Below are 20,367 nucleotides of genomic sequence, written 5' to 3'. Positions count from 1 at the left end.
GAAAAGCTAATATTTTAAATTTCAGATTGATTCTGCAAAATATTCCTCTAAAGAGTTGTTTGCAGTCATAAATAAACTAACGGTCCCCAAGACTTTGAACAAATTAGGCAGTCAACAGTTTGTTCATGATATGGCGTCTAACTTTAAAAGCAAAGTGCTGGATATTGTCTGCAATTTAAAAAATGTCACAGGTGTTCAGTCGGTCCTTAGTACGCAGGTCATAGCTGCCGGCATGAGCAAGTTTCTTCAGTTCTACCCTTTCGCAACTGATACAGTGAGCCATCTTATTTGGCTTCCAAATCAGGTTCTCCATCGGACCCGTGCTCGTCAGTCTTTTTAATGGATCTAGTTGACCTGGTGAGCCCTGTATTAATGGACATTTTTAACAGAATGTTCTCCCTAGGCAGCTTTCCTACTATCTGGAAGGAGACCTTTGTGCTCCCGCTTCTCAAGAAACCTACCTTAGATGCATCCACAACATCGAATTATCATCCCATTGCGCGTCTTCCTCTTCCAGCAAAAATTGTGGACAAAATTATGAATGTCCAATTGACTCAGTTTATCGATGACAATGGGCTGTTGGATCATTCTCAGTTCGGCTTCCACAAGGAAAACAGTACCGAGACTGCACTTATTAAGGCGACCGAAGAAATTAGAGAGGTTATGGACGGGGGAGGCACTGCAGCAGTAATCTTGCTTGACCTCTCCGCCGCGTTCAACACTGTTGATCATACTCTCCTGACTCACCGATTAAAATCCTTAGGTGTGGAAGGCATGGCATTGGCCTTGCTGGCTTCCTTTTTGAAGGAGAGGAGATCAACAGTGTCGCTCGACGGGTTCAATTCGGAGCCTTATGTGCTGCCTTGTGGTGTTCCGCAGGGAAGTTCGCTGAGTCCAGTGTTGTTCAATGTTTATGTCACGTAACTTGTATTGCTAATCAGGGATTATGGCTTCTCATTAACATCATACTCAGATGACTCTCAGATTGTGGTTGCAGCCCATAAAAAACAGCTCAATTCCATAACTCCATGGCTGCCATTAACATCTGGATGAGTAGTCACTGCCTTAAACTAAATTCTGAGAAGACGGAAGTGCTGATTTTCAGCAATTTAAAACCTTCCTGGAGCAATCTTTGGTGGCCCGCAGAAATAGGCCTGCCGCCCATTCCAACGGCAAAGACAAGAAACCTGGGCATTCTGATTGACAACAGATTGACGTTTATTCAACAATCCAATGCCATTGTGTCTGCGTCATACTTCCTGATAAAAAAAATCAGGAAGGTACTTCCTTACATCCCTGAGGAAACCAAGAAAGTGGTTATCACCTCCATGATCCAGTCTAAGTTGGATTATTGCTATGGGCTCTATTTGAATGCCCAGAAACAATGTCTGAGGAAACTGCAGGCAGTTCAAAATTCAGCTGCTCGTCTCTTGCTGAGCCTCCCCCGGCATAAATCCATCTCTGAAGAAATTCGAAAGCTGCATTGGCTTCCAGTGGGGCAACGGATTAAATTCAAGGCGCTTTGTGCGGCTTTTAAGGCCTTAACAATGAAAGGCCCGTTGTTCCTGCAGAAGCTTTTTAGGTGGTAGCTGCCAGGTAGATCACTTCGTTCCACAGGTGCTAAATTGCTAACAGTGCCGAAAATTCGGACCCTGCAGTGGGGAGGGCGGAGTTTTCATTACGGCACTTCTAAGCTGCGGAACCTGCTGCCACCCGAGATTAGAAATGCTAGCTCGCTCTTGAGCTTTAGAAAAAACTTGAAAACCTGGTTGTTTCAGTGAAGGGAGCTGGTTGGGGATCTGCTCATGGTTCTAGCGCCGGGACAACATTTTTGGTATTTGTGCACTTTATAAATATCATTATCATTATCATGACACACCCCTCGACAGGCCTCCCTACATCCTCCAATCCCCAAAGGGCGGGGCGAGTCCATCCTCACCACACTAAAACTTCACCAGCCGCCACTGTTCTTAACTATGAACATTCTGAAGTAACATCCCTTCTTCTTCCCTGCTGTTGGTACTGGCACTATAGCAGACGTCTACAACAAATGCTGAACACCTTGAACAATTGCTTGTTTCTTTAAAGGTTTTTTTTGACAAAGGTTTACTATGAATCTTTCCTCTGCAGCTTCATAGAATTCTATTCTGTAAGCCTCTTTTACAATGTTAATAGCCCAGACATCTGAGGTCGAGTATTCCCATGCTTTGTAGAATACCAGAACTTGATCTGCCACTGACTTGACATAGTCAGGGCTTTGGAGCAGGCTGGGTGAATCCTGCTTTGGATAGGGTTTTTTCAGAGCAGTGACTCCCTGTTAGATCCCTTCCTCGAAAGAACTGGAGGTAAGCCCTTGAAAGGGGATTGCCCTTGACCATAATTCTTTTTTGCTCCAAACCACCAAACTGTACTTGCTCACATAATCTGTGCCATACATATTTTTTCTTTATTTTCATTTGATTTTTTAACATTGTCTTCCAACTGTGTCCTGAAGAGTTTTTTTTTCAATGAATGGAATATGACTTGAATTGAGTTTTGTTCAGTTCTGTCCTCCAGGATAACATCCATACTTGTCTTCTGGATGATAAAGATGATTCTGAGGCTGATTCTGAGGCACAGAGACAGTTAAATGATATATCGACCAGACATCTAACCTGTTGTTCCATCAATGATAACCTTACAGAACAATCAGCCCTCTCATGGACCTATTCTACTTCACTCTGAAGGTCCTGGAGCAAAACCATCAGAATTTGGACACAAAAAAGTAGCTAGTAGGAGCATAACTATGAAATATAAGAAATGGACTACTCTTTTAAATCACATCATCAATGGAAAAAACGAATGGAAAGTTATAACCACACTGACAAACGCTAAAATCCACTTTTTTAGCTTCTCTGTATGCTTCTTTTTTGCTGTCACATGAACTCTATAGCTTAAGCTTCCTTAACCAGGCGTAAAAAAAACAATGTTTGACTTTCAAATGAGTATACAACTCTTAACATATTACAGTCCTCAACCTTGCGAATGTGGCTAAGTGTGCTTCTCATCAATTCACATTAATATTTATATGGGCTCCCCAGATTTTGCTGCAAGTGAGTTACTCAATACATACATTATAATAAATTTACCATAAAACTTTCCTCTTGCTGCCTATGAAAATGCTCCTTGTTAAGTACAGTAGGCCTAATTCAATCGGTTTTTCACACCTGGGTTTCATGTAGGTGCTCGAGACCACCAATAGTTGGTTGGAAATGTCAAATTCGAATTTTTCGAACCAGAATTTGCTAATTTTTTCATCTACAATTCACAAGTATGGAAGATTGTCCGCAGTCATACATTCACGAGGAGAGGCGGAAAAAGGGAAGATTGAAGGAGTGTAGGGAGACTGCCCATGCAGAAGGCCTGAACAAATGCCGAGGCTCGGGATTACTAAACCTTCTGCAGTGTAGAACTGCATAAAAATCAGGTGCACAAACAATAAAAAATTGCCATTTTTTGGGGGGAACAGTCACACGCTCATGGTGTTGTCATTAGTTGTGCTTGGGCCTAAACATCAATGTTAGCACTTCCATGACCTTTGCACTATAACGCCAACATCAAAACAGCAGAGATGTGTGTGAAATGCGTACATGGAGTGCACCCTTCAGTGAAAAGTTCAATGCAAGGACAACCGAACCGTCAAGCGTTAGGTGCGTAAAATGTGTAATGTTGCATATATTTCCTTGTAATGCATAACTATAAAACGTCCAATATAGAAGTAGTCATCAGTCAATTTTGTGTATTGTCAAAACCATTTTACCGAAAAGCTGTATATGGTGCTATACACTTAGAAGAGATTTGCATCTGAGGTATGAATACCTTCCAGTACAAATATCAACACGAAGAAAACCACCCAGCGGTAAGCAACGTAAAATCAATCAATCAGTGACATTTATAGAGCGCGCTACTCACCCGTGAGGGACTCAAGGCGCTGAAGGGAGGAGGGGGGTGCTGCTACTGCTACTGCTCGAATAGCCAGGTCTTGAGGTGTTTCCTGATGTCTTGGCTGCCAGGTAGGAGAACGATCTTCCTCCGGTGGTGGCTCTGCGAATCCGTGGGACGAGGCGAGGGCGAGGCTGGTGGAGCAGAGCTGGCGGGTGGGGGTGTAGAACGAGAGGCGGTGGTTGAGGTATTCGGGGCCCATGTTGTGGAGCGCGTTGTGTGTGTGGGCGAGCAGCCTGAACGTGATCCTCTTGTTGATGGGGAGCCGGTGCAGGTTTCTCAGGTGGGCGGATATGTGGCTGTCACAAGTGATGTCGAGGATGAGTCGTGCGGAGGCGTTCTGTATGCTCTGAAGATGTTTCTGAAGTTTGGCTGTCGTTCCTGCGTATAGGGCGTTCCCGTAGTCCAGTCGGCTGGTGAAGAGGGCCTGGGGGACTGTCTTTCTGGTTTCGGTGGGGAGCCACCGGAAGACCTTTCGGAGCATGCCCAGGGTGTTGAAGCATGAGGACGAGACTGCGTTGATATGCTTGGTCATCTTGAGGGAGGAGTCCAGGATGAATCTCAGGTTGCGTGCGTGGTCCGTGGGTGTCGGTGCGGTGCCCAGCGCTGTGGGCCACCAGGAGCCGTCTCAGGTGGGTGGGGATTTCCTGAGGATGAGGACCTCCGTCTTGTCCGAGTTGAGCTTCAGACGGCTGTGCTTCATCCATTCTGTGACATCTTTCATTCCGTCCTGGAGGTTGGTTTTGGCGGCGGATGGGTCTTTGGTGAGGGAGAGTATCAGTTGGGTGTCGTCGGCGTAGGAGATGATGTTAATGTTGTGTTTGCGTGCGATGGAGGTTCATGTAGATATTGAAGAGGGTTGGGCTGAGTGAGGAGCCTTGGGGTACGCCGCAGATGATCTTGGTGGCTGCGGAGCGGAAGGGAGAGAGGCGAACTCTCTGGGTTCTGTCAGAGAGGAACAATGTGATCCAGTCCAGGGCCTTTCCTTGGATCCCAGTTTTGTAGAGGCGGGTTATTAGGGTGGGGTGGCAGACAGTATCAAAGGCTGCCAAGAGGTCCAGGAGGATGAGAGCGGCTGTCTCTCCGTTGTCCATCAGGGTCCTGATATAATCGGTGGCTGCGATGAGGGCAGTCTCGGTGCTGTGGTTGGCTCGAGCGAGTTGTTTGCTTCGAGGAATGCAGTCAGCTGTTTATTGACGGTCTTCTCGATGACTTTAGCCGGGAAGGGTAGAAGAGAGATGGAGCGGATGTTCTTGAGGTCTTTGGGGTCCGCTGTGGGTTTCTTTAGAAGGGCATTGATTTCTGCGTGTTTCCAGCTTTCAGGCAAGGGGGCTGACATGAAGGAGCTGTTTATGACGTTCCGGAGGTGGGGTGCGATGATGGTGCCAGCTTTGTTGAAGATATGATGAGGGCATGGGTTGGAAGGGGAGCCAGAGTGGATGGTATTCATGACGTGGGTGGTGTCTTCAGTGCTGATGGGGGTCCATGCGCTGAGGGTGGTGGTGGGGGTCGTTGGTTCGGTGGCTGGAGGCAGAGTCGGAGTCTGGGGTCCGAAACTGTCGTGTATATCTGCGATCTTGCGGTGGAAGAATGTCGCGAGGGAATTGCAGAGGTCTTGCAATGGTGTGATTTTGTTGTTGCTGGTGCTGGGGTTGGAAAGCTCTTTGACGATGCTGAAAAGTTCCTTGCTGTTGTGGGTGTTGTTGTCCAGCTGCTCTTTGAACGATGTCCTTTTGGTGGTGTGGATCATCTGGTGGTATTCGCGGGTGGCGCTCTTGAGGGCTGTCATGTTTTCTGATGTCCGTTTGTGGCGCCACGCTTTTTCGAGGGTTAGGCTTGATTTCTTTGCGACTTTGAGGGTTCTGTGAACCATGAGGTTTTGTTGTTGCCAGTCTTGCCTGGGGGTTTCTTCAGTGGAGTGAGGTCATTGGCGCAGTTGGTGATCCACTGTGCGAGATTGTGTGCTGCGTCGTTAGTGTCAGGGGTGTTGACAGGTGGGTTCTGGTTCAGCGATGTGGACAGCTGGTCTGTGGTGACTATGCTCCAGCATCTGTGGGGAATCTGTAGCGTGTGGTGGTGGGATGTAGTCTTCTTGAAGGTGAACTGGATGCAGCTGTGGTCGGTCCAGTGTTGTCCGGTAGAGTGGCTGAAGGAGACGTGGTTGCTGGCGGAGAAGATGGGGTCGAGCGTGTGGCCAGCGAGGTGGGTGGGCGTGTCCACCAGTTGCTTGAGTCCGAGATTGGCGAGGTTGTTGAGCAGGGTTGTGGTGTTGTTGTTGTTGCTTTTCTCCAGGTGAAAGTTCAGGTCCCCTAGGAAGATGTACTCTGGTGAGGCTAGGGCGTGCGGGCTGATGAAGTCGGCGATGGTTTATCTGAATTGTGCCCGTGGGCCCGGGGGTCTGTAGATGAGCGTTCCTCTGAGAGTGGTCTGGGGGTCGGTGTGGATCTGGAAGTGTTAGGTGTTCGGCGGCGGTGAGAGTGCCTTCGGCATTGGTCGTGACGCCTATGGTGTTCCTGTAGAAGATGGCGATTCCTCCTCCATTTTTGTTGACGTGGTCCTTTCCGGGTGATTTTGTTGCCGTCCGGGCTGGCTGTGGCGATGTCGGGGGCCGAGGGGGCGTTCATCCAGGTTTCTGTGAGGAAGGCGACGTCTGGTGCGGTTGTATCAAGGAGATCCCAGAGTTCGACGGCGTGTTTGTGGACGGAGCGGGTGTTGAGGAGGATGCACTTGAGGTGGTTGTTGTTATTGTTGCTGTGTTCGGTGGGCGGGGTGCAGGTTGGGAGGCAGGTGAATTTGCAGGCTTGGCAGGAATGCAGAAACAGGGGTACAGAAGGAAAAACGGTCAGGGGTACAAATGGGAACACCAAACAGAGGAAAAAAACAGGGGAAAAGGCACAGAGGATAAAAAACTGGCACAAGTAAGCAGAGGCAAGACGAAGTAGCACAGTACTCAGCCGGGTAGCAGGCAGCCTGATGCGAGCGACAGTGGCAGCGGGATACAGTCACACAGGGGGCTGCGTGGCAGTGAGGGGAACGACCTGCCTGGTGACAGGGTCAGGGGTCAGTAAAAAGTGTAATGTTTCATACATCACACGTCATGAGTAAGAATTCTATGTGATAATTTGCTTAAATCTTGTTTGTGCCTGGTTTGGTAGATTTTGGATTTCATCTAGAGTCTGGTCAAACCGTTTTAATACATCTGTCTTTGTATAAAAACCTCTGTGAGTTTGCGCCATTCCTACCCCCTTAAGTCACCTTTAATAGTTGGGGTGGTTGGCACTGTACTATGCAATGCGATTAAAATTTTATTCTCAATTCAACTTCGGTCATAGAAGCACTTTGTATGTACAATTTAATAGGCACAGTCTTTTGCGCTGCTTATCGACAAAACTCTGCCTCGCAAAAAAGTTTGTTTGTTTGCATTAGTGGTATATTTTAATACAATTTGCGCATTCACTGCAAATGTTTACCATGAATAGCATATAATTACTTGAAGTGGTGTAATGGCGTAATTTTGGAAATTTCACATAACAATCATATCACTAAATTCAAGACATTAGGTGAATTATGTTGGTGTAATAAAAATTGTGCCCAGACCTAATGTGGACTCTCTGACAATTATTTCAATGAGTTTTACATTGAACAGCTTGCCAAAAAACCCCAAAGAAAATGGCTTTACACAGTGAACATTTTGACAAACACAATAGGAAGGGTTTTTAATACGTTCTTTGGCAAACACCATAGGCAAGTGCTTTAGATTGTAAGCTATGTGGCAAACATAAAGGAAGAAGTTTAACATGGTGAATTCTCACAAATTCAATAGAAATTTTGAAATCCATGAAAACACAATAAGAAGAGGCCTTGCATTTTGACAAATACAGTAGGATTTGTTTGTGGACTCTGACAAAAGAAATAACAAGATATTTTACATGTGCACATCACTACATACTTTGGATCTGCCTGAAAAATGTGATGGACCTATTAGGCAGAGATCATCTGGTCATGCTCTTGATAAGATACTAAAGAAGGGTGCGCACTCAACCGCCAACACTATATTATCAATGAACCTCAAGTAATGAGGAGCTCAAAAAGGGGAAATGCCTACCCAACATCCTCAATAAAAACCTGCGATTTTTCATAAACATTACACAATCTTTAGCACACGCGAGAGTCTTGAATCTTTTCCGTTAAGTTATCTTAACCATCGTATTCAGACTTGGTGAGGGCTAAATTTCCAATCAAAATAACACACTCATTTCACTGCTATACTCTCAACAGTCCATTATGTACACAGAAAAGATCACCCAGTAGCTCGAAATGTGTCTTTTATGTTACATACAAAATCAGTGAGCGCTGTGTGAAAGCCTATTTTGTGGAAGACAGATACTGCAATTCTTATAACAGAATTCTTGCTAAAAGGGAAAAGTTCAAGATTATGCCAAAAAACGAATTTTTCAATATCTCATGCGCAAAAGAACAACATCAGGGGACTCAAATAGTATGTTGCAACAAACAAGTGAAAGCCGTGAGCGTATAGTAATCGCCCATACAGCAGGTCAACCATCATCTATCGGATTCTCGTCAATTTCATTTTAAGATGAGGTAACTAATTTCAAACAAAGTGCTACATGGTGCCCCACAAATACTTGACAAATTGCTCCATTATCACAAAGTCTACCCGTTTATGTAATCAGATCTAGTTTCTTGTGAATTTAAGCACCACACCCATGGTGCACGTATCATAGACCCTATTCTATGCCCAAAAACATCACCACTCATAAATGCCAATAGAAAACTAAAATACTTATTATATCTTGAAAGAAATTCATATGTTCTGCAAACAAAATGAAAGTAAACTAACTTAGGAATTGAACTGAGTCATTCCATACAATCTATATATTTGTATGGTAATTTCCATATCAGTCGTCCGAACTATAGATCCTTCTCCAGTAAGTTCAATCAAGTTCCTAAGTGGTTCTGAAAATAAAATACTGTATCAACCGGACTGTTCATTAACCTCCTTATCCTTGAGCCCAACCATAGACAAAAACCTATTTAACTCACTGAGGTGTCCCTCACGGTCGTGTTTGTGTTATTACCGACCAACCACTTGTGTCAAAGTTTGTGCACCGTATTTGATACAAAACATAAAAACAAAAAGTCCAGTATCAGAATTATATAAATGTAGGCATTTTTTAAACCAGACATGTCACCCATTCCCAAACACTCACCAGTCTTGGCACAAAAAGTGCTCCGTAACATGTGCGCATTGGGTCATGGCTTCCTGTTTAAGTGCCATTTTTGAACGTCCTTAAGTATTGACCAAATTAGAGCTCAAAAGCAGACTAGTGTCACATGCATAAATGTCACAATCAAGATCACGTGACTCAATGGCACCAGAGCTTTTTTCCTGAACTAGTGTCCCATGTCAAATTTAATATACAACTGTCAAACTTGCATATCAACAATCTGACTTTCTTCAATTGCAGAAACATTACGTCTTTTGCCATGCCACGTCACAGTGAAAAGTATTTCACCAGTACCGTTAGACAGCTGCCGACTCTGTCGCTCGACAGTCTACAAACTGTACCTACGCTACTAGCTGCCTTAATTCTAATAAATATTTAAAGTCATGGCGCATTTAGCGCACGTCTTGTTATCAGTTCCATAGCTAATTTGATCAAACTGTCAAAAATCCATATTGTCCTCTGAAAGGAATTAAACATATATTTCCTATGATCCTTAGCTTTCATGAAATCCTGTTCATTAAAATTAATAATAATTATATTTTCCAGGGATGGTCTCCATGTGCAGGGTCCAGCACAGTAATTGTTGCAATTTGTTTACCATCATAAAAAATCCGTATATGTTGGCTAGCCAGTTATTTTCTGCAAATCTATCAACACTATATCAAAAAGTATAGCTCAAATGTACATATTGGGTTCAGAGTCCATATTATGATGATAGGCTCAAGCTCATCACATTCTGATTCCTGTTATCGACACAACATTGTAATCCGACATAATTCCTGTCACTCCTAATAACTTCCATAAGAATAGTTTCTAAAGGATGTTTGGTCATGAATTTGACCACTAAAATACAGTCATGGATTATGATGAAGATGGTTACAAAATCATTTACCACTATTTCCAGAGAATCATTCTGACCTTGTGATGGAGGGGGAATTATGCCAATAGAATGTTCCATTTAACATTACACCCAAAATAAATCCCTCAAATATATTGTAATTCTTGCTCATTTTTTAAACCCTTATCAACCGACTTCAATCACATAATCCACATTGCTTCTTTAGGTCTAAAACATAATTCTCTATAACCCCCTCTGTGGTCCCCGATCCATGATGTATTCCAAAAAACCTAAAGTTCTTTTATTGTGCCTGTCCTATACATTCTGTGGCATGAACCAAAACTGGATACCTCACATCATTCATTTTCAATGCCCTCATCTGCTCTCCAACCTTCTCTCTTCAACTCATAATACTACCAGCATAAATACAATTACCTTTGCAAACAATAATTTATACTACAACTTCAGTATTACAGTTGAAATTTAATCTTATTTCATATTCCTCTTTGTCACCATTGCTGAATTTCTAGGCCTTATTTACAGCCTATCTACACATCCCACAGTGGCCACATTTGTAGAAGCCCATTGTGTGATGTGTCTTCCAATTGTATCTCAATTTGTGGGTGGGGTAACTTGGACTCAGTAAGCTCTTAATGGTTCTGCCCATTCGAAAAGTAACATCCAGTCTTTTAGATATGCAATCCTGCAATATCCTGTCTGTTCGAAGCAGATGGAAATGTTTCTGATGGCATTTATGAAATCAAAATGAGATCCAACTGAAGTCTGTAATCAATCTCACTTGCCTGGGCTTCTCCCCATTCTGTCTTGCCCCACTACAAGTGCTCTCCCTACATATACTTACAATCATATTTCTGACTGTTTTGATAACATGTATGCCATATCCTCTCTGTAAAATCTCATCTCCAGATACCACAAACACATTTGAAAACCCTGTTCATCAATACAATTTTGTCTTGCCCGCATCATCTCTACATAAGGGATAGAGTTAATGTGGCATTTGGGATGTGCGCTAGGCGCATGTAAAATAAAGTTACCTGACATTGGTTTTTGAAAAATCTGCTTTGTTTACTATTATCCGTGATGTAAAGTTCCACATCCAGAAAAGTATATTCTCTTTACTGTACTGGTGGGTATTTAGACAGAATATCTGAAACAGAAATATTGTGGACCAAAATATCATGCCAAGGATATCAACGACACAAATATTGTGAAGGTAAGTTTCTATAGGTTTTACTATGTATTACTCCACATATATGTCGATATAAATATATGTAAATGGTACAAAGATGTGGAGTTAAGAATAGTAATTCTATACTTCCCTATTTGCACTTACCTTCTCGATAGTTTGGTCCTCGATATTTTTTACATGATATTTTGTCCACAGAATATTTCTGTGTCTGATATTCTGGTAGTGATCCGTACTGGTTGGTGAATCATATATTTGAATCATTATGATTCCGACAGCAACAAAAGGCCTCAAGTTGTTCCACCTTTTCTGTCCAAATCACAAAGCAGTCAACTATAAAGCGCTCCCAATACAAAAGTGTTCATTCCCATCTACTCCACGTGTAGCCCCAAATCTGCTCCTCCTGTACTTTGTGCCTGCCTAAAAAAAATTGATGGATATATTAGGGAAAGACCACATGATTATGCACTTGTTAAAAGCCAATTGAAACCACTTTGTATATTTGTAAATGTGGTGGCAGAATTAGGAGGTATTCCATTTTTGATTGTGAACGACTTGATAAATCGACAGACATAACCTTTTTGGTTGTGAAGGGGCTCAGTTTTTCCAACAGGACCACATAGAACTGTGGTAAATAAAATTACCGGGACTATTTTTCCATACATTAATAACAACAAGAATAGCTCATAAAATGAGAGGCAGAGTCCGTGGTATCTGAGTCATACGGGCTTTAATTAGGATGACTCGAGTCAACGAGAATCGGGTTCCATCACCACTAAGGTTCAGGAAGGGATATCTAACGTTTTATTAACATCACACATTATATATAGTAAAACCGTACAATTGCAATGAATACAGTAGGCGTAACAAGTGAGAAGAGAGAGATACGAACACATGGGCGTAAAAGAAGGCGTGTAAGGGGACGTACACGGAGGTGTGCACTCGATGAGTCATAGAAGTGTCATAGGTGGGTGGATGCATAGAGAAAGTCTGCAGGGTCAGCAGAAACCTTTACCCTACATGTGCGCGCAACTGATCATGATGACGTGGGATTGACGTGTAGCTGGGGAGAGCTGGGGGGCTTGACTTTAGCACCAGTAGAGGAGTCTGGAGTCTCGGATGTCAGAACGACCTGCACCTTTGGCATATCTGATATCTTGTGTTTGGAGGATGTATTGTCTGAAGTAAAGGTCTCTCGGGCAGAGGCCGTTCATCACTAAATGCTAATGGGTGCATATATTTCTTCGTGCAATGCGCGGGGCCATGGGCATACTATAGCAACGGGTTCAGTAAATCACTTGCATGGAGACAGGAAGGCTGGGCCCTATGCTCTGCAGGCGGAAATATGTTTACCTATTTCACGAGACTGGAATGTGTTTTTGCGGAGGCTGAAAAGATAACTGTAGGCAAAATACCGTCTTGGCAGGCAGGCCAGGCCGGGCACCGCTCGGCTGGGCAGGGAGTAAGTTAGAGGTCAGGGATGCATACCTAAACTGCAGCTTTCAGAGACAGAAGAGGCTCGGAGCCTGAATTCAGGGCCTGGCTCGGCTGAGCCACAAAAACGTGTGCTTCGCGATATTTGAAAGTGCACCATGTAAATGCATTGAAAACGTAGACCTCATTCCGGAATTAACATTACATACATTGAAGGCCTGATAACTGACATGCTAACATGGGACGGAAATGCAGGGGCATTACTGAAACAGGCACGGAAAAGGAATTACTTGATAACAGGGACATACATGGGGCATAGGTACATGGATAGGGTGCGAGGGGGGGACACACTGACTACCTGAAAATTTCTGTTTCCTCATTCCCTCCTTGGCCCCTACTGCGCCCTTTAGGATATATCTATTTTCATGAGACCATCTATTTGTTCATATAACATCATTTGCTCGTCTTTTTTCATTCGAGCACGGGAACGTGAACGTGGACGGGGAATACAAGCAGTGGCACACAAGCCGCAAATCGCTGGGCCACATTGCAGACAGAGACAGCAACTGAACACTATGAGCAGTACTATTCCTAGGAATGACAATACTTTCCATCCCCAGGCTGATATCACACTCCAGAGCCAACCGGACCAAGTCCAAGTGCCAGGATTCTGGTGTATCTGGTGAGCTATTTTATGGAGCCTTGTTATCGCTGCATATACTGATGGTGAGTTATTAGGAATAAACACACAACAACTGGAGCCGATCACTCTACAAGCTCCGCCCCTATCGGCCGGGATGACGTCAAGAACAAGGCGGTTCTGAAGAACAACAAGTCTCATAGCAGACTGCTCCTCGGTTAAGTTACCTAGGGCAGAAGTAGTTTCGTTCACTACTGCTTCCAAAGTTCTGGTTAATCTACGTATTAATTTACTATTTTGAATGGGACCTATGAAGAAAAAGAATCCTTTATTGAAATCTGTATATTGCTTCAATGTTGTCTCAGTCTGATCGACAATTGGGGACTCGATCTCCCTCTTGTGTCTTACATGTACGAGTCGGGAATCTCGATGATAATCGGATGGGGCTAGAAATACTGGTGGCAGTAAGAATGCAATATAACATGTTCCACCCCAACCTAAGGGCAGACGTACATAAGCTGTCTGACCACAAATAAAATAAGAATGGCGGCAAGCTTTAAAAGTAGACTTTCCTTTATCACTGAATTCGACCACAGTATTACAATCACTGTGTCCTAGGTGTACTGAACCATTTTTTCTAACGCATAATTCACCTTTCACTGGTAAGACGGTTATAAACGGCAAATATGTATTGGCCTCGGACTGGACATTCAGGATCATGAGATTAAGGGAAAAATTACCTAATTCGTACACTTCATTTTCTAGATCGGTCCCTGTCCTTTGGGGAAGACCGTCCTTGTCTGGGAAACATACTTTATTCATAACTGTATTCAGGTCTCCCCATATCCAATCGCTCTGGGAAACTGTGGACTGACTGCCTAGTGATGACATTAAAGCAAACCAGGCTCCGCACGAACCATTGTGTGAAAACGGATAAGGAAAGAGGGGCAGAGCTCCCTTCATTTTCTGGTAAGGTGGGAGTCGGCCACATACCCAGCAATTCGTGACATTGCTGGTCTGGTGAGAATGGTGTAACATACGGATAAAAGTATTGTTGCGCAGTGCTAATCGATAGGATAGTTCGTGATGTGGTAGGTCACTGAATGTGTGCTCTACAGTGTCATTGAAAGAAGAATGTACATGTGAAGGAGGAAAGAAAACATGTAGCGTCGAGCTTATACATATAATCGATATACTCAGGAAAAACATAATAAGCAAGGTAACTATGCATCGACTGCGTAGATTTTTGCAATATTTAACTTTCATTTGTCTCTGTCTATCTCTCTCACTATTTGGGTCTACAGTCTCATACATGTCAGGAACCTGTCTAACCGCTTCACCCGAGGGGGACTTAAACAATTAAACTGTCTGACTTACTAGACCATAACTTAGAACGATACTCCTGTTGCGGAGTTTTTTCTAGCAGAGGGAGTTTAGTGTCAGTGTCAGTACTGTTCTCAGAAACCTTCGCAAAACAGTCTTTGGAATCTGAGCCAAGTCCATGAAATCGCTTCACGTGGTGGGCATGGATCCAGCCCTTGCGTCCTTCCACTTTAATAGCCGTCCTCGTCGTCAGTAACACGAGCTTCGGTGACTTCCAACGCGGCTCCAAGGGGCTTGACCGGTCAAAATTTCTCACGAGGACGAGATTGCCAGGGACGATGACGTGATCCTTAACCTGGGTGTTGTCTGGGAAAGCGGCGGCATCCTGTGAACGACAAGAGAGTAGTGCAGACATCAAGGAAGCCAGGTAATCTGTCAGCATGTTACTGTCAACGTCTGTAATTTTTCTAGGCATAGGCGTACCCCACATATTTGGCGGTCTACCGAAAACAACCTCATAAGGAGATAGTCCGGATCTGGAATGAGCTACCGTACGCATGTAAAAGAGGGCAACCGGCAGGGCTACCATCCAATCTACGCCTTTTTCTGCACAGACCTTTGCTAACCGCGTTTTCAGAGTCTGATTGTGTCTCTCTACGAGACCTGCTGCCTCCGGATGTCGTACGCAATGGAACTTCCACTGGTACCCTAACAGAAGAGATACTTGTTTCATTAATTCAGAAGAGAATGGCTGTCCATTATCTGTGTACACGATACGGGGCAAGCCGTATCGCGGAAAGAACTCACGGACCAACTGTTTGGCAGTGGTCACAGCAGTGTAATCTGGGACTGGGTACCCTTCTGTCCATCTGGATAGGGCACATACAACTACGAGGACATACTTGAATCCTCGACATCTGTCCATCTGGATATAATCCATCTGGAGGACTTCAAAAGGGTGGTCAGGAGGATGAAATCCACCTTGTTCCACGGGAATGCCTTTGCCTGGATTGAACTGACAACAGATCATGCAGGTACGCACTTTCTGTTTCGCTGCTGCACGTAAATGCTTGTTGAACCAGATATTCTGTATGCTGTCTAACATGGCTTTTTCTCCTAAGTGAGCTGGACTATGTGCTGTATTTATGATAACTTGAACCATAGAGTCGGGGAGAAACCATGTGGCTTTTCCCTTTGTCATCCATCCCTGATCTGTCTGGACCCCTCCTTGTTCAGTCCATTTCTTGATTTCGTCTGGAGTGGCATGTGTCTGTATGTCGAGTACATCTTGTGAGGGATCCCTGACTGTCATGCAATTCATCAGTGATGATACTTCAGTCTTTGTCGTGTCAGTTGGACTGTCGGGTTGAGTCTGTGCTGTAAGTTTGGCTGTTCGATCTGCCAGGTCGTTACCCTGGGAAATAATGTCAGTAACTTTCGTATGTGCTTTGCACTTCATGATGGCTATGGCTGTAGGCAAGTGTATTGCATCTAACAGAGCTTGAATGAGGTGACCATGCTGTATCTTGGCTCCATGAGAGGTCAAAAAACCTCTCTCCTGCCAGAGAACACCGAAGTTGTGAACGACTCCGAATGCATACTGTGAATCTGTGTATTTGTTTACTTTCAGGTTCTTGGCTCGTATGCAGGCTTGGGTCAGAGCAATGAGTTCTGCTGCTTGGGCAGACAAGGTGTCAATACGATGTGTCTCTATGACTTCAGTATCAGTGGTCACTGCATATGCGGCCACTAACTCTCCTGTGCTTGTTCTCATACATGAACCATCCACATAAAGTGTCAGGTCTGGGTCGGGCAATGCAATGTCTGTCAAGTCTTGTCTTGGCTTCGTCACTGTGTTAATGACTTCCACACAGTCATGTGGTGTAGGGTCTGCTGTGATTGGGGGTAAAAGTGTAGCAGGATTTAATATGTTACATTGTCTGATCTCTATGTGTGGCTGGAACAGTGTCAATTCATATCCTGTCAATCTTGCTATGGTCAGGTGTTGTGTTTGTGTCCTGTTTAAGAGAACTTCCACTGAATGTGGAACCTGTACTGTCATGGGATGTCCTAACACTATGGAGTCGCTTTGCCTGATTGCTAGAGCTGTTGCTGCAACTGATTTTAGGCACGCAGGCAGAGCCTGGGCCACCTGATCCAATGTACTAGAAAAATAAGCACAAGTCTTGTGTTTTCCTGCTTGATCTTGTGTGAGTACAGATAATGCTGTGCCATCGCGTTCAGTGACAAAAAGTGTAAAAGGTTTGCTGTAACATGGTGTCGCTAAAACAGGTGCTTGACATAGGGCTTTCTTCAGTTCATCAAAAGCAAGTGTATGTTCCTGAGTCCAAGGGAGGACAGTCGAAGTCGCTGCCTCCTGTGTTGTCAACTGTATAAGTGGTTTGGCTAGATAAGCATACTGAGGAATCCATTGTCTGCAGTAAGAAGTGAGGCCAATGAAGGCCCGTACTTCTTTTTGTGTCTTGGGCTGTGGAAGATGTGCAATTAACTGAATGCAATCAGGCGTCAACTGTCTACCCCTCTTGGACAGCAAGTGTCCAAGGTATACCACTTGCTGGGCACAGAATTGTAGCTTTGAAGGGGACACTTTGTAACCCTTTTCGGCCATGAAATATAAGACTGTCAGTGATGCACGTTCGCAGTCTCGTTCTGTCCGCGCCGTGATCAATTGATCATCAACATATTGGAGCAGGGCAGTGTCAGTAGGCATGTGAATACTGTCTAGTTGTCGTTTCAGAGCTTGACTGTAAATACTAGGGCTTTCTGTGAACCCTTGAGGAGCTCTTGCAAATTTGAAGCTTCGGCCATTTAAACAGAATCCGAAAAGATACTGGCTTTCCGGATGGATCGGGACACTAAATAAGGCGTTCTTGAGATCGATTACAGTAAAGAACGCAGCTTCGGAATCAATTGCAGTCAATAGGGAAGAAATGTCTGGGACCACTGGATACTGGGGTATTATGCATTTGTTTAATTCTCGGAGGTCAATCACCAGTCTATAGACCGGTGGTGCATTCAGGTCAGTTCGTTTAAGAATCGGAATGATAGGAGAATTACATACATTGGAGTCAGTTTCTACAACCACTCCTTGTGCAATGAGTTCGTCAACAATTTTCAGTAAGGCCACTACAGCCTCAGGTGGTAATTTGTATTGTCGGATTCGTGGCAGTACAACTCCTTGTTTGAGTGTGACACGGTATGGTGTAATGTGCATGTAACCTACATCAGTCGGACCTTGCGCCCATAAATGCTGTGGTACATTCTGAAGTCTTGAATCAAAATCTCTCAACACATAATGTCCTTTAAAGTCACGTAAAAACAATCTCACTCCTTCCGGAGAACAACAAATCACTGCTCCTAGTTCTTTCAACGTTTTTATACCAAGCAAGTTCTCTGGACATGATTTCGTAAGTAACAAGTCTGTAGTGCGGGACAATGGACCAACATCTAGGGAAACTGGCTTTGACACTTCGTTAACAATGGGTTTTCCTGAAAATCCCAGGGAAGTATTTCGTGTGCCTGAGAGGGGTGCCCCCGGAACCTCGTCGTGACTGATGGTAGTTCTGCTCGCCCCTGTGTCAATCAAAAATTTTCTGTCTTTCCCTAATACATGACTATGCACATAGGGACCCTCCAGATCTACAGGAACCTCGATAAGGGGCAAGCCAACCTCCCTCTCTAGGCTGTTTCATGAATACTGTTGATAATCTGGGTAGTCTGACTGCGCGTACTGGTACATTTGCTGCGTGACATGTTGTGTGGCAGCTATGGGTTGGGGTACGGCTACTGTCTGTTGTGCGTTCTGTGGAGGTTGCGTGTTCTGCGGAATGTGTTCCTGTCTAGGAGGACGCGGTCTTTCTTTCGTCTTGCCTGTAGCTATATTGTGTTTCAGGACAGTACATTCATTTATATAATGACCTGGCTGCTTACAGTAGTTGCAGGTCCCCTTTACAGGTGCCGCGCCCTTTCTCTGACCATCGGCGGCTGGAACTGATTGTGCAACTAGTACTTTCATTTTAGTGTCTTTCATACGTCTCTTTTCGTGTTCCTGCTCTTCTCTAATTCGGTTCTGGTGGTACTGTAACATTTGTAACATTTGGGAAGGGCTATTAGCTTGCCAGGTACTCTCAACCTTTAGTACTCTATTTTTAATCTGGGATAAGGAATTCTCTACTAATTTGGTCACAAACAGATGTGGATACGATTCACTACTTGTCTTTAGGCCACTATTAATAATAAAACATTTTTCAAATCTAGAATAGAAGTCACTAGTGTCTTCATCTTGTTTCTGTTTGCAGGCTGAAATGGCATCCCAATCTTCCTTTTTGGTAATCAATAATCTCGGTATAACCTTTATCAATAGCTCGGGTAATTCTTTAGCTCTATCCCCGAGACCAGTGCCTGGGGCTCTTGCTTTATCTTTGTCTTCTAATTCTGTCCAGTTAATCTTCTTCTCTCCCACCTCCCATTCTTTTTCCTTGAGTTTTTCGTAAATGCCTGCAGGTAACAGGACTTTCAACATTTTAATTGTATCAGCATATGTATACTCTCCCATGCGGAGCATGTCTTTTAATTCACGGTAAAACCCTGCTGGATCTTTATCATGACAGGGCAGTAATTTTTTCATTTCCAATAATTCCATTTTCGTCAAGGGTGTGTAAACAAATACTCGTTGGAGCACACCCGAGTTAGTTCTGACGGGATGAACCTCACGTAAGGGATTCTGTCTGTCTATGTAAAAGGTCTTCCTTTCTTGGTTTGGGATAGGAACAAAATGTGGAGTCAGGAAAGTCCTGTATTTGTGTCGTTGTTCTAGAATGACATTAATTAATTCGGTACCTAGACCTCTCCATCTTGCTAGGAGTAGATCGTCCAATAAAGTATATAGGGGACCTGGATCAGAATGCTGACTCTCGCTCAGTGTGATGAGATGTTGAATCATGTACATACCAGCTAATCGCTGTTCTTCCGGAGGAAGACTCAAAAATGTTTGCTCTACTATATCATCTTTATATGTGCTAGAATTGTCAGCCCATTGTACTGCTGACCGGGCTAGTTCCTGTTCATGCATGGTACTAAGTTCGCTACTCCCTACTCGTCTTTTCAATGCTTGGTCAGTGGCTTGAAATATGTGTTCAAGGGAATACTGTTCTGGTATAGGAGAAAGAGAACGTTTCTTGTATTCTAGGCGTACAGGTCTATCAAAAGGTCTTGCCCTCCCTACATAATTTATTCTACTAGTGTCCTCAACTGCTAAATCATCGTCTTCTGAGACTTTGTCATCTTCTTTCTCGGCTTCTTTCTCCGCCCGTTCTCTCTCGTGTATCTCAACAATTTCTTTACGAATTTTTCTGTACATGGCTTCTACACAATTCTGTTTATCATGTTTACCAGAAGCAATGTTGTCACTCCAGTTTGTCAGGACTTTAGTTACTTCTTTATTTGTACTCGGCTGGTCTTGTTCCCTTATCAAACAATTAATCAAAAACTGTAAGAGCATACGTTGAAGCTCCACTTTTCTCTGTGCCATGGCCTCGTGAATACTTTCTGGTCCCTCCCCCGTTCTAATGAAGTGGTATATTTTATCTAAATGTTCCTTCATGTCCGGTAGAATACTCAAGTAATTTGTAACACGTCTTAATCGTACTGAGTATATGAGCATAGGACCTTCACC

Source organism: Lissotriton vulgaris, chromosome 1_1 (assembly GCF_964263255.1).
Source record: "Lissotriton vulgaris chromosome 1_1, aLisVul1.2, whole genome shotgun sequence".
NCBI lineage: Eukaryota > Metazoa > Chordata > Amphibia > Caudata > Salamandridae > Lissotriton > Lissotriton vulgaris.
This window is presented reverse-complemented; position numbering follows the sequence as displayed.